The sequence below is a fragment of the Tachypleus tridentatus genome, chromosome 1, assembly GCF_004210375.1.
Source record: "Tachypleus tridentatus isolate NWPU-2018 chromosome 1, ASM421037v1, whole genome shotgun sequence".
Classification (NCBI taxonomy): Eukaryota; Metazoa; Arthropoda; class Merostomata; order Xiphosura; family Limulidae; genus Tachypleus; species Tachypleus tridentatus.
The window spans coordinates 46251487-46266186 of NC_134825.1; the positions used below are offsets into that span (position 1 = coordinate 46251487).

General features: G+C 33.9%; 1 protein-coding gene across 10 annotated transcripts in view; it reads left to right on the top strand.

The window, feature by feature from the left end:
* The window catches only part of LOC143247466 (uncharacterized), a 73086-nt gene that overhangs the window by 27530 nt on the left and 30856 nt on the right, over positions 1-14700 (top strand). For 2 of the 10 annotated variants that reach the window (XR_013026589.1, XR_013026595.1), the window contains exon 7: positions 7639-12099. The exons of the other annotated variants lie outside the window; for them this stretch is intronic. The gene's annotated coding sequence lies outside the window, so the exon portion shown is untranslated. Of the gene's footprint in view, positions 1-7638; positions 12100-14700 lie in introns of those variants that run through there. 10 annotated transcript variants of the gene reach the window in all.

Consider the following 14700-nt stretch of genomic DNA (forward strand, 5'->3'; position numbering starts at 1 on the left):
CTTCATATAATTTAGTAACTTTGTGCTGAAAAGTTGGCAATAAATAATTGCCGTCCATCCAAGTAATTTTTTTTTAAAGCTTGAACCAGAAACTGTTAATCTTCTTTGCTGAGTCTGCCCTTCATTTTACCTTAAGGTTTTGCTGCTCTACTGAACTTCTTCTAACGCACCCAAACATTCACCTCTTTGTAGTAATGAAGAGGAATCGTCAGAAGTTAACAAATTTACCCAAAATTAAAACAGAATTTGGGCATATCCTCCTATTTTCAAATAATTGACATAAATAAGCTCTCTTCAAATGTTGTACGATCCCGTTTTTTTAAAATTCATTCTACAGTAGTGCTGACCAAATCCCTAGTGCACCAGGAAATCTTGTGCAGATAGTTGTTTCATTGGGTGTGTATCATCTGTATATATATATATTATGGTTTATTGCCGTTGTTTGACTCAATTGGTTATTTGATTCCACAACTCTATCAGCGTGTTTCACCAACAAGTTAAGTTGCGGCTGCTGCATTGAGTCTACATTAGATTATTTCAACAGATGTGTTGATAATGATTAACTTGTTTTTTTTAATAACGTGTGATGGATACACTCTAGAATTATCACTACTTTCAGTGCTTCCAAATTGATTACCATACTAATGACCAAAAACTCCAGAACTTCATTCTCCCTCGAACAGAGATAGCTAATTTTGCTTATAGTCTTCATAAGATACAAATTGTCTAATGGAGAGGCTGTATTACTGTGTTACACAACACTAATCAACTAGACAACATCCATAGTAAATGACGAAACGTCACTTGTTTATATACACATCTGAAGTACACTGTTCTTTGGTGTCATCTGGCCAGCACTAGTTGACTCTCCATAAAACATCAGTCTACTAATTGTACAAGTGAAACTAAAAAATAAGATCAACAGTATGCCCATCTCAAGAATACTGATGACAACACTGAAGTCGTTGATGACTTCCTTCTTTTTGTAAATGAAGTCTTGCAGACATAGTGAGAGCATGATTTTTCATTTCATTTTAGCTTATATTCTTCTCCCCACCCAAAAAAAAAGTGTTTATTGACTATAATGTTAGTTTCGTTAGAAGCACTTGATATACCACAAGATCTACCAGTGTTATGGTCACCTATTATCAACAAGGAGCTATATCTCTAACTCTTATATTCTGGCAGGCACATACAAAGACCTCTCAATTCCATGAAGAGATGGACTAATTCCACTTTTGTGCAATTTATTCACTACAACTTTCTTAAGTTAGCATTTAGGCCCAACTTGGGTTCTTCTAGTTTTTCTGGTACGGTAGCAGTAGGATTCATTACCCTTTTCTTATCAGTCTTTCTTCTTGCTCAGCAAGGTATGAACAGTTTATATGAAAGTAATAAAACACCTTACAGGCAAAACATGTGCTTTACTTTGCAATTCCAGTATAATGACCAGGTAGAGACACAACTGGTATAGGTTGTGACTTGTAAACCACAGAGGACTAGGCCATTTCTGCCCATTCACTGGATATCAGTGTGATATTTGCATTCTAATGCCAGAAGGTGTGGATTGTTAGTTAACCCTCATCCAGGATCAAAGCTGGTATGACATAGAATCCTAGGTACCATGTAATACGGTCTGATAGAGTTAAAGTAACTGCAGCTGCCCTTACAGAGTTATTCTGCTAGTGAAACCAGTCTAAAGTTAAAATTTTAAATCACATTGACACAAAATTGTTTCTATAAGAGTAAGAAGTTGCAAGGATATCCTTCTGATATCATGTAAGTGGTAAGACTTTCTGTATCACCAGCATTAAGTTCGGCTTACAGGACAAATCTGTTTTCTGCTAAAGCAAATCTCTGGAGCAGTTGCAAATGATTGTCTCACAATTCCATATTCATTTTTGATTCAACTGATTGACAAAGCCTATGACTAGACCATCTAGACTTAGTAACGAGGCATCATACAGTCTGTTCTAGACTCCAGGCATTTGAGGCAATTACCTGCCTGAAATTTCTCAGAAAATGGTATAGTTTCTCGTTTATTATATTCTTGGATGTGTGTGTGTTCCAAAAGGGGAGATGAGCCGATTAGTTATTATAAAATAATCTTTTACAGTAAAATTAGGGATTTATTGAGAACGTAAATAAATGCTACTCAAATTAACTACGCCTATGAACAAGATGATGGTTATTCAGGTTATTCATGTGTATATACAACTGTTACTTGTATATACACATGCAAGTTAGTCATTAAATGAGACCATGAATGGATTTTCAAAACCCGCAGCTCTGACCTGTTTACAAAAGAAGGTTTCTATGGCACATACTGCAATATAGACATTGGTTATCTCGACTACTTGATACTTGGTCATGTATGGTGTACCTAAGAATACAGCTGTAAAAATCAGGTATCTAAGAATAAAATGTTAAGTAAAGATCATTATACTTTTATCAATGGCACTGGTTGATTGTACATGTCACGAAGATTTATAGAATTACATTCAGACTTTAATTAAACAGATTTATTATTAATATATGTCAATAAACTTGCCATTAAAACATAATTTACTAGTCAACCTTTTATATAAGTTTTCAATGTCTAATTTCAAAAGAAGTATAACAAAATTCAAACCACTTTTATTTCTCCGTGACGTACATGTACCTTCAGTTTCCCCTTTTAGTTTGTATTACTTCAGTAGTATAGCTTATACAGTGTCTAACCTAATACAAACACGAACTTTAGATAACGGAAAGGCCAATGTACAATTTCAATGTCTTAACTTGTCTATTTGCTGAAATATCAACATATTTTTTTCCAACCCACGAAAGAAACCCCACCGATCTATCCTTAAGTTTCAAGACAGTTTTCCAAACCACATGTTCTTAATTGATGTAAATGTTTAAAACTGATAGAAAAAGCTGTTCTATATTTGAAACTTGTAACCATCCTTTACGCTTTAGCTGCAATAGATGTCAGTCCAGAAGAAGTGATTACTGTGTGTATAGGTAAAATTGCTGCTGGTAACTTTGTTTGTTATTTAGTTAGTTTTTTAAACCCTTGGATTACGAGTCGATCGCCTTAACACACTTGGCCATGCCGGGCCAATATGTATGCATGTATTGCAAAAATGGATGTAAACTGCACTGCATGAGGTCAAGGGTAGGACTAAATATATTTATTGATTTTATAGCACATTTAAACTAAATTTATTGTTGTATTATAGCTTAAGTATTAACTGCTGAGCTTTCTTGATTAAATGATGGCTTCAGTCTGTTTATAGGCAGACTGTCTTTTATACGGACACTGCGTTTATTATTGTTGGTTGTTGAGATGTTAAATACTTTTAATGGACAACAACTAAATCACATCCACTTATCGTGTGTTGCAAAATAGTCGGAGTAATAGATGTTCTCCAGTAGTACAACGGTAAGTCTGCAGGCTTATATCGCTAGAAACCAGGTTTCTATACTCGTGGTGGGCACAGCTCAGGTAACTCATTGTGTAGTTTTGTAATTCACAACAAACAAACAAAGAGCTAGCTTAATAAAAGTTTTGTTATTTCCATGTTCGTTTACACAACCCTGTTGTCATCGTCTACTCAATGTCAAACCCACAAGGCCACTTGTGATTACAATAATCAAAACCTCAGTCGAAACGTTTTATAGATCGATTTCTTATGAGCTATCAAATCTTATGGTGTACAATAACTTTGCTGGCGAATCGTGATCCGATGATCGTTGGTTTGTGAGATAATACACTACAGTAATACCTATATTAAGATTGCAATTGAAATGGTATATCTCTTTTCACTAGAGACTTTTTATGATCAGTAAAGAGAGATGTGGTGAAAATTATTACAGTCTTACCGTAATGTAATATCACAAAAACTACCGTTGAAGAGATCGAGCTACACCATTCTAGATGTTATACACCATAAGATTTGATTTCTCCTAAACGACTGATATAAATAACGTTTCGAGGAGACCTTTGCGTGTTGTAACTCCAATTAACCTTATGGTCTCTGGTACTGAGCAATAGACCATAGCGTACAGTTGAAATACTAAAGTGTTGTCCATGCAGGAAGTCCATATAGAGGTACTAAAGATAGAGGCGTAATAAAAAATTATGATCGCTGTTATTTCTATTTTATATCACAATAACAGAAGTTATTCGCTAACTAAAGGTCAATGTATTACACTCAAATTTTCAATCCGAATAACCTTGAAGAGTCATGATTCGCCCAATACTGAATAACAACCTTAATTTGTTCAATAATAAAAATCTAAAGTGATGAGACATATTACATTCATGATTAAGAAATATAACTACAGTAATTATGTAAAACATGACAGAATTAAATCTCTGAATACAACCACTTAAACATCATATTTTAATCTCTGAATACAACCACTTAAACATCATAATTAAATTTCAGAATACAACCACTTAAACATCATAATTAAATACCTGAATACAACCACTTAAACATCATAATTAAATATCTGAATTCAACCACTTAAACATCATAATCATGACGAGACAGACTGTTTTCTTGTTCTTGTTTTGTCTGTAAATACACATTTTTTTTAAAAGGACAATCAAGACTAAAAGCGTTTAGGTAGACCAGACGTAACCTCATTATGATAATTGTATTCTCCCATAAGTTTGTTCTCAGTTCACTTAGAAGGCTAAAATACGGTGCTCAATTTTCTGTGGTAAACAGGGCTTCGACAGTCATTTGATAGCTTTGCACTAAAAACAGACACTCAGGATGGCATGATGTTATATACATTTTACTGTATCAAGCGGTAGAAATAATAAAGTAATTGTAATTTACAGTTAAACATTCGTGTCTGATTCCTTGGATAATATATACTACATACACAATAAAATAAGTAAATTATATGCATTTCTTGTTTCCCTAAAATGTTTATTAAAGGTCAAAAAGCTAAAAAAGTGATATTTATGTTTTGGTATTGGAACAACTACGACAAGACGGTTATAAAATGTTTAAATTGTCATATCACTGAATCCTCAAAGTGAGTACAACATAGGCTTTAACACAATTTTTCATTTATAAATAAAATTTTTCGCGAGTTCATGACATTATTGTTTACAAGATGGCTAATAACATGTCACAAAAAACTGTAAAATACCTTCAATATTGTAGATAATACATATTTTTTCTGTATTTTACCGAAGTGAGTGATTCAACCTAAGTTGCTTTGCCACTTACACTGAATGTTGACAAAGCAAAAGTGTAAGATTATACAATATAATGCATTATCTGTACCCTTATCTTAAAATATATCAATTATGTTAAATTTAAAATAAAATCATTATAGATAGCGTACAACTCAATAAATAGGAAATTGTATACAAGAGCTCACTCCTATTGATAATTTCTTGTAAGAATTATTGTAAGCACAAAAAATCTATTATTTAAAACATAATAAGTTGTAGTTGAAGCAACTCTTTTTCGTGTTTTAACTGAATTAAATCAACAGTCATCTATCTTACCATGTCTGTTTTAAAAACCATAGCTAATTAAATTTAGGAAAACGAGGTTATATAGGAGAAAATGCATATAAGACATAAAAACTTCCTCGACTAATTAATTTAAATATCTCTTTAATTACCATAATTATTGTCTTTATATTTAAAGTGATGAATGATAACTTGGTACTACAGGTATAAAATATTATTGCAAGAGCTATCCACAATTACTACATTACAAGCGGAGGTGCCCGTCCTTTGTTTTAGTTGTGATTGTGTTCAAATGTACTGAAATAAGGAAAAGCATTCCTTTTAACCTTATGGCCAGGTGGGTTAAGGCGTTCAACTCGTCATTTGAGGGTCGCGGATTCGAATCCCCGTGACACCAAACATGTTCGCCCTTTCAGCTGTGGTAGCGTTATAATATAACGGTCAATCCCATTATTCGTTGGTAAAATAGTATCCCAAGAGTTGGCGGTGGATGGTAATGACTAGATGTCTTCCCTCTAGTCTTACACTTCTAAATTAGGTAAGGCTGGCGCAGATAACCCTCGTGTAGCTCTGCGCGAAATTCAAAAACAAACCTTTTAACCCTATTTTGTTTTCACCATGAGCAGTTTTATAGTATTGAAAGTTTAACGGGAATCTGCGAGGTTATTTAGACAAACGTTTATCGTGGGCTGCATTTTATTATAAAACTTCTAGTTCTTACATCCAAGTTATATATATAAAATGTAGCACAATTTCACGGTTAGGGCTACATCAGATATACAACAACGGGCCTCAGGGCGAAACCGTAAGTGAGCAATTTATGTACGATACGTTGAGGTACTCGTCATTTGTAGGGGTTATGTTTGTTTACTTGGAATTAAGCACAAAACTACGCAATGAACTATCTGTGCTCTGCCCACCACGGGTATTGAAATCCGGTTTTGGTGAAATCCACAGACATACTGCAGTGCCACTGGGGAGTGTTTTGGTTATGAACTTGAAAAATGTTTGGATGCTATGATAAATAACATAAAAGTTCTAAATTTCACACAATGTATGAAAACATATTATTACAGTATTCGTTATTATCTCACCATAAAAACTATGTCATCCTTATAATATTATGGTAATTATATTCTTAAAACATCGTATACACTAGGTGATGGTTACGGTAACTATGTAGGACGAAGTATCATCCAAAATTATGTCGGTAGGGGTACTTTCTGTCACTCGCTCTCAACATTCAGCATTTAATACCCTTATGTAGTGTTTCACATGATTAATTAATTGGTAGTCAATGGCCGTAGAAATGCCTTATGGGCTGAACTTCAAACGTCACAGATAAAGCAGGAAGTTGGTATAACTTAGAAAAACGGCTATTAATATTAGCTTTATGATGGGTGTTGGAGTGGAAACTTAAGGTGAATTTATGCATAGCTGCAATGGTGACAGCTATCGCTTTATTGCATTTTTCCATACAGAGTGCTAAAGCCGTTTTTTTTGCCCTTCTCCACACACTTTTTTCATTCGGAGTGTAGTAGCCAAATCTGCTAGACGTGCGAATTGATTACTGCATAGATGTTTTCGAGGTTAATAAGTTCTTCGTAAATGACCCGTAATGATGAATTACTGAGGGACTTCACCCCACGCCAAATCATTTACTTTATCGACGAGTTTAAATCCGAAGTTGTTACTTTCGTCGAGGCGGAGTTTTTCCCCAACCCTCTTTCTTGGCCTATCTTACTTATTTATGTAAACTGTAGAATGCCGACTTCAATATCCGGTGTTCCGCCGTTAAAAGCTCAACTAATACTTCTGTTTTCCTAATGGACGTCCACCCTTCTATCTCTCCAGAAGATATCCAGTATTTATTCGAAATTGCCACCATATCCAAATTGCACGCAGTTCACCCGAACTGGCAAAGAACTAAGGTCTTCCCACTCAGTTAATGAAGGTCGTAATAAGTAGCTGACCACGTCCTGACCAATGGTTATTTTATATTTCTTCCATTTCCGAGCCGAACGCACTTGCCGTCGATTACCACTACAGTTCATTAAAATAGGCAAGTCTTCCGCCCCATTAACTTAAACTCTTATACCCCCCACTCTGTCTTCAGTTTCGCCAAATTCTAATGTTTATTTATTGCACAGGTGCAGAACAACACTACCAAGACCGGTACCAACAACAGCTTAGTCCAAAATAGCTAACAAGTTCAACAGATTAATCCAGACCCATCAAAACAAAATAAATCTTCTCACGACCCAAGCAGAACAGATCCACATTACGACGAAGCAGCCCACTAAAATTACCGATTCCGCCACAACAACTAATCAGGAAATCCAGACCTATGTCCCCCCAAAAGCCAGAAAAAGTTAAACCGAGAAACAACCTTTCGACAGGTTCAGAACTTTTCTTCGCTTTCGGACACAACTCAACCTTATGCCCTATATCAAGTTCAACCAACTGCCAGGTCTAATTACACATACGAAGACGATAACCCACTCTTCCAGGATGGTTTTAGCCAGTCTTTTATACATCTTTCTTAAATTTTCTCGTCTGTATAGTTGTTAATTGTCTTGTATGTGTTAATCATGTCCTTTCTTCTCCACGGCCTTCACCAGGAACGGTCAGGGTATTTTATTTGGTGCCCTGGCCGTGAAAGTGGGTTTTCTCTGGGTGCTCCCGTCTTTTCCCAGAGCAAAATATCTTACCTTGTATCGTTAGATCCTGTGACCCCTGCTCTGAAAAGGCGTCTTCTCATATAAAGTTAAGTTTAAAACTACGTTACAACCAACATTTCGGCAATTTTTAAATCTCAGTCTTGTTCTAGTTCAACATAACTTAAATAGTAAATCCTTAATAATGGAACTTGTTGCTTTATCACAGCCTTAGTCTTAACCGCATTCCCAGGAACACCCAAACCCCACTGCATACCAGCCAAGACAGTTCTCCTTCTTTACCGTCAGCTCAGAATCACAGCTTTTCTCAAAGGTTTTTCAAATGTTAACATTAATTCAGATTAAACTTACCTCAAGTAATTCGGTGCTTATCATACTCATCAAGTAATGCTATTATTCCTTCCCAGTAGAACCAAACCTTAGTATTGCGAGCAGAGTTAAAGTGAAACTATAGATTTTGAGCATCCCTTGTCTCGCAAGCCGAAAGAGGCTTGCAAGATATAAAACCGTAACTACTGCCAATATATATAAATAAATCTTCCCCTCCCCCACGCTGCACGATTAGGAAAATGCTGTATTTTTTTGTATAAGAAAGTGGTGCCGTTTATGAACTTAGTTAACGTAATTAAAAAAAGAATAAATGCTCAATAACAGGAATAATGGTGTGTGAAGGTGTTATGAACCCTCATTACCATGCTCCTTATTCAACACTATCATCCCACAAAGATTGACCTGGTAACCTAGGAGTAGTTAGATAAACAACAAACAGACACAGAGGTACAATATATAGTGCAGTAGTGACAGACGTTTTCATTATATTCCTCCATGAAGTGTGCTAGCGCACTCTCTGAGATAAATAAGACTTTTGTATATCCTCCCCCTACTGCACATGTGCTGCTTTATAGAAAATTTGATAGTTGTTTTCCGTTCTTTGTATAAGAACGTGAGACCTTCTGTGAATGTACTTAACGTTTACTTATGTCTTGGCTATTAAATGCTAACTAACAACAATATTGTGAAATGGTGGGGTTATGAACTTACTAATAGCATGCCCCTTGTTCCAAACTATCAATTCACTAAGTTTGACTGAAATTGACTAAGCGACGTAACAGTAGTTAGATAATAGATAAACAGACAGACACACCACTTTTTGTTATTATAGATAAATAACTGGGTAGAATAGATAATGAAACGTTTTACTGAAGTAGTTCAAATGGTTTTGAAAAATAATTAAGTTACTTATAACAGTTATTTTTATCACAATGGCTACATATCAATTCATATTTTATCAGAATAAGTCTTGATTCATGTACTTTATGTTATGTTGAATGCGCATAATTGCGTAATTAAATATTAACATTATAGAACAAACCTTTTAAGTTGATAAAATATATAAATGCATGTATACTGGACTATTATATCAGCAGTTACAGATCGATGTTTTCCAAAATAATTGGCAGCTATTACCAGTATATATGTATGTATATATGTATGACCAATATGAACTTGGTCACAGTAAAAACATTTAAAGCTGTAAACACCATACGCCCCCATAGTGAGGGAATCGAATATTTCACCTTTCAAAAAAGCTTTTAACGTGTAGTTAAGATTTAAAGTTGACTTTTAACGAAATTCGTGGGTTTGAAGATTTTGATTTTTTTAAAGGGAAAAATATATTGAGCATTTTAAAACCTTCATATGCAAAGATTTCATCTAAAGACATCTTAAAATCTCAATCACGCATTAAATGGACATACCGAAGACTTCTATGGTTCATTAATAGCCATCATTTAGAACTACAAATCAGAGGTGAGGAAACTAGCTAGAAGCAACAGCAGCTTTGTGTGCATGTACTTTTATCTGTATAGTACAACTGACTGTCACAGTTATAACAACTCCACAACAGAAAGTGCGAAGCGGATAGTGGTATATCCCGGAACATAGCTTGACACATTAGCCACTCAGGTACACTCGGTACATACGTATATATGTAAAAACGGCTCGTTTCGGTTGAGAAAATATTTTCTCAATTCGTTATAACAGACCTGGATATGCACCTATATAGGATAATTATTTGTTGTTGTTTTTTTAATCTTGTTACTAACTCTACTCTGTAACTTAGGTCATGAACTACATGTTTTGCAGATAAGATCCACTGTCAAGCTATGCTTTTCTCTTATAATCTTCTTAATCTTCATGAGTAAAATTTAACTTTTATGACAAACAAAATTTCATGACATTGTTGGAAAATGATAAGTTTTGCTCTGTTGTTAAGTTTTAAAAGGAAAGTAAAACCCTGATATGACTAAAATTAATTTTATATTTGTTGCTTTGGAAGGTACGAATCCTCCAGTTTTGTTATAAGAATAAACAGTAACAGCACTTCTTTCTGGGAAATCATCATGCTCTTTTCGGTATTTGATGTAGAATGAAAATGAATTGCAAATTAAATAAAATTTGTTTAGGGTAAAACGTTTTCAAGAAAATCGAATAAAAGAACTATTCTCTTCATCTATGAATTGGCCAATGAAAGATCAAAGGAGCGTTTTTGAACGATGGTTTGTACTAGAAAGGATTCAACTTATTGATTTCCACAAAAAAGCGGATGAATACAAGCGCAATGTGCTGTCGATGAATTTTTTGCTCCATTAAGAATCATTCACGGCCTACACTTTGTGAGTTTCCTTATGAGCGTCATCTGCTTGTTAAGGTAATTTTAATGACAATGTATTGGTGGTTTCGCGTGACCTTAAATTTATCTTTTGATAAAATTAACAGAAATAAACAGATTATACGCTTGGTTTTATCAAGAAATTATTACACCTTAAACTACAATCTTGCCCAAAAATACATCAAAACAATTACTTTTATTAATTTTCATTAAGACTCTGTTATTGTTATTTATCCTCTTAAATTAAGCGCAAAGCTACACAATAGGCTATCTGTGCTCTGCCTACCAGGGATATCGAAACCCAATTTCTAATGTTGTAAGCCCACAGATATATCGGTGTACCACTGTGGGGTTCACTAATACACAACTTACTTTACAGAGGAATGTTTGTTTATTATTAGGCACAAAACTACAATACGAGCTATTTGTGCTGTTACTATTGCTGGAAGCCCGGCATGGCTTGGTGGGTTAAGGCGTAAGACTAGAATGAAGGCAGTGTGTCGTCATCACCCACCATCAACTCTTGGACTAATTATTTTACCAATTAATAGTGCGATTGATCATTGCATTATAATGCTCTCACGGCTAAAAGGTAAAGCATGTTTGGTGTAACGGGGATTCGAGCCCGCGACTCTTACATTGCGAGTCAAGCCCCCCACCCACCTGGTAGTGCTGGGCCGAGTTCCAAAAGTCGCGTAACGGAATAGCCGATTTACTTACTACAGTGGTTTATTAAACAATATAATCAATATTTGAACTAAAGATGGCAATGAAAATAAATAATTAAAAGCAATTTATTGCGTTAGATAAAAATAATACTTATGTCCAAAAAAAGGAAGATTCGTAAGTACTTGATAAATACTATTTATTCTCTGGTATATAATAGGCAGCTAAGTATGAGAAATAACAATACGTTGAACAGCAAATTCCTATACATAAAATTTAAGAATACTAAAGTAAAAACTAATCTTTCTGGAATTAAAATTTTGTAGTTTGGAAAAGCTTCAATATTTTATGATGTACGCTGAGTGAAAGTAAATAGAAAATGACAGATATATCTGTGCTTTATAAATAAAAAACAAACACATTTTGTTATTTATAGTTTATTTAATTGAGCTCATAGTTAGAATATTAAGTAATATTTATATTTTTTAGACTTGTAAATCTAAAGTCATATCGCTGTGCCACTGGAGTGCCCTAAATGTTTTTATTGGCTCGTTCAGTCGCAAGCTAGGACTAAACAATTTAATTCTGTTACCATTCAGAAAATCCTAACCTGTTTTGAAGATAATTACGTAATTCTAATTTCAAAACCACATTTCATAGTTTATACTATCTAATGTCTAATAATTTAAAGTTTCGTGATACTTGTTTTAACCTAACCAAATAATCTTCCGGAACTTCGATAAATATCAGATTCAGAATTTTGGATAAATTAAAATCTGGATTTATTTAAACATAGGCGAAATTAAATAGAAAATAAAAATACTTTTTTTTTTGTGAAAAAGAAAACAATAAGACAAAACCACATTTCATAGTTTATATTATCTAATGTCTAATAATAATTTAAAGTTTCGTGATACTTGTTTTTAACCTAACCAAATAATTTTCCGGAACTTCGATAAATATCAGATTTAGAATTTTGGAATAAATTAAAAATCTGGATTTATTTAAACATAGGCGAAATTAAATAGAAAATAAAAATACTTTTTTTTTTTGGAAAAAGAAAACAATAAGACTTATTCAGTTCATAAGTTTTCAATTATCTCGTTGATCAATTTTTAAAATATATTAAAATAGCTGTCACATGCATTTGACACTTTGTACCAATCTGCTAACTGAAAACTCTGCAGTTCGAATACAAACTTGTACTATAAACTTGATTAAAAGTAAAATTCATTGATTCCTCTCAAGACATCATAACCTCAGTAAGGAAATCTTGTCTCTTCTTTGCAGTTATTAGCCAGGAGAGTTTTATGAATAGTCTCTGATCGATATCAAAAATTTGAAAAGTTGGAGTACATTTTTAACAGCTCTACGTTTTACCCTGTATTTTCTTACAAAGTACACGTTCGCCTAATATGAGAAAAATCCAAATATTGAAAATAAGTTATAGTGTTTTTATAAATTCGAGTTCATTGTACATAAAATGCGTAAATTTGCAAGTATGATGTAGCATCTAAAACTTAAAAATGGGAAAAAAATTCAGACTATACAAAACTTGTAATGATTTGTGATATCCATATTGACGCAATAAATTTTATTTTTCATTATTTGATATCTTTACGCAAAATGACAGTGTGCCACAACATGTACAATGAAAATTGTTGGGTAGATATTAGTATGGATTTTGTACGTCAATGTAATCATTACAACAGCTGTTTTATATTGCTGTGGCTGGCATCAAACATTTAAAAAAATATTGACAAATTGGAATCTGTGTTATATATTTTCTCTTACAGTACCGACAAGCTAAACATTTTTACTGATATGACATATTGCACCATTTTGCAGTTTAAAAGGCAGAAAATACGTTAAAAATCCAGTAAAGATTTCAGGTTCTACTTACCTACACGTCTCGTGAAGAGTTTACGAATTGATTTTTCATCATTTTAACATAAACTCAGCTGCAGTCCAATAACGGTACAAATTTCCATAAGCACTTATATTGGTTTCACTAAAATTTCAGATAAGTAAGTGTGCATGATTCGAATCACTTTTATAGTGATTTCACAGTACAATCTTCAGTCCTTGTTTACACGAAGCTGGAAATATGTAATAAAACCTTTTTTGACGCTCTCCATATATCAATTTACCAAAATGTATAACATGTAACTTGAATGGATTTAAAGTGTTCTCCAACAGAAAACATTTGATGTGAAAAATGTTAAAGCAATAACGTTAGACATACTTTACACAGACTGCAAAAGTTAGATGCACAAGAAAAGTGAACGTGTAAAATTCATAAAATCATAATTATTAAACAGTGATGTAATTTGATGATTCATTAATACTGTTGTGATGGCGTTAATTTCCATGGTTTGTCTTCAAACAAACGAGAATAAAATACAAGGAAAGGAGTACAGCAGTAGGAGATGAAAACATATTATGCACAACTCTTTGCCATTCTTGATGATCTTTGTTAACTTGAAGATGACCTGGGAAGGTCAAAACATTGTTCTCTGCTTTATTAGTAAAAGTGTTAATACTCATATCATACCAGCCGCTCTGAGATACATTTTTACAACGCTGTTTCATTGTTTATGAGTGTATTTTAATACACTTCACATTTTGAACAAGTATCATTCACCACACAGAGGTGTGAAAAAAATAAATTTTAAACAATCCTCGAAGCTCATAAGTCAGACGAAAATTAATTAAACAAACATATTCAAGCCAGAAGTTCGTTAACAATACACGTAATTTATTGAAATATTTGCCAGGTGGGTTAAGGCGTTCGACTCGTAATTTGAGGGTCGCGGGCTCGAATCCCCCTTGCACCGAACATGCTCACCCTTTCCGTCGTAGGGGCGTTATAATGTGACATTCAATCTGACTATTCGTTGGTAAAGGAGTAGCACTAGAGTTGGCGGTGGGTGGTGATGACTAACTGCCTTCTCTCTACTCTTACTCTGCTAAATTAGAAACAGCTAGCGCAGATAGCTCTCATATAGCTTTGCGCGAAATTCCAAAACAAACAAACAAACAGTTGAAAGATTCGTTCCATTTAAGCCTCATGCATATAAAGCACAAAATAAAATATGTGTGTCTGTCGGTTTATCCGTTATCCAACTTCTTCTATATCGCTGGTCAAATCTAAATCCCATACTGTGGGATGATAGTTTGCAACAAGCGACATGTTA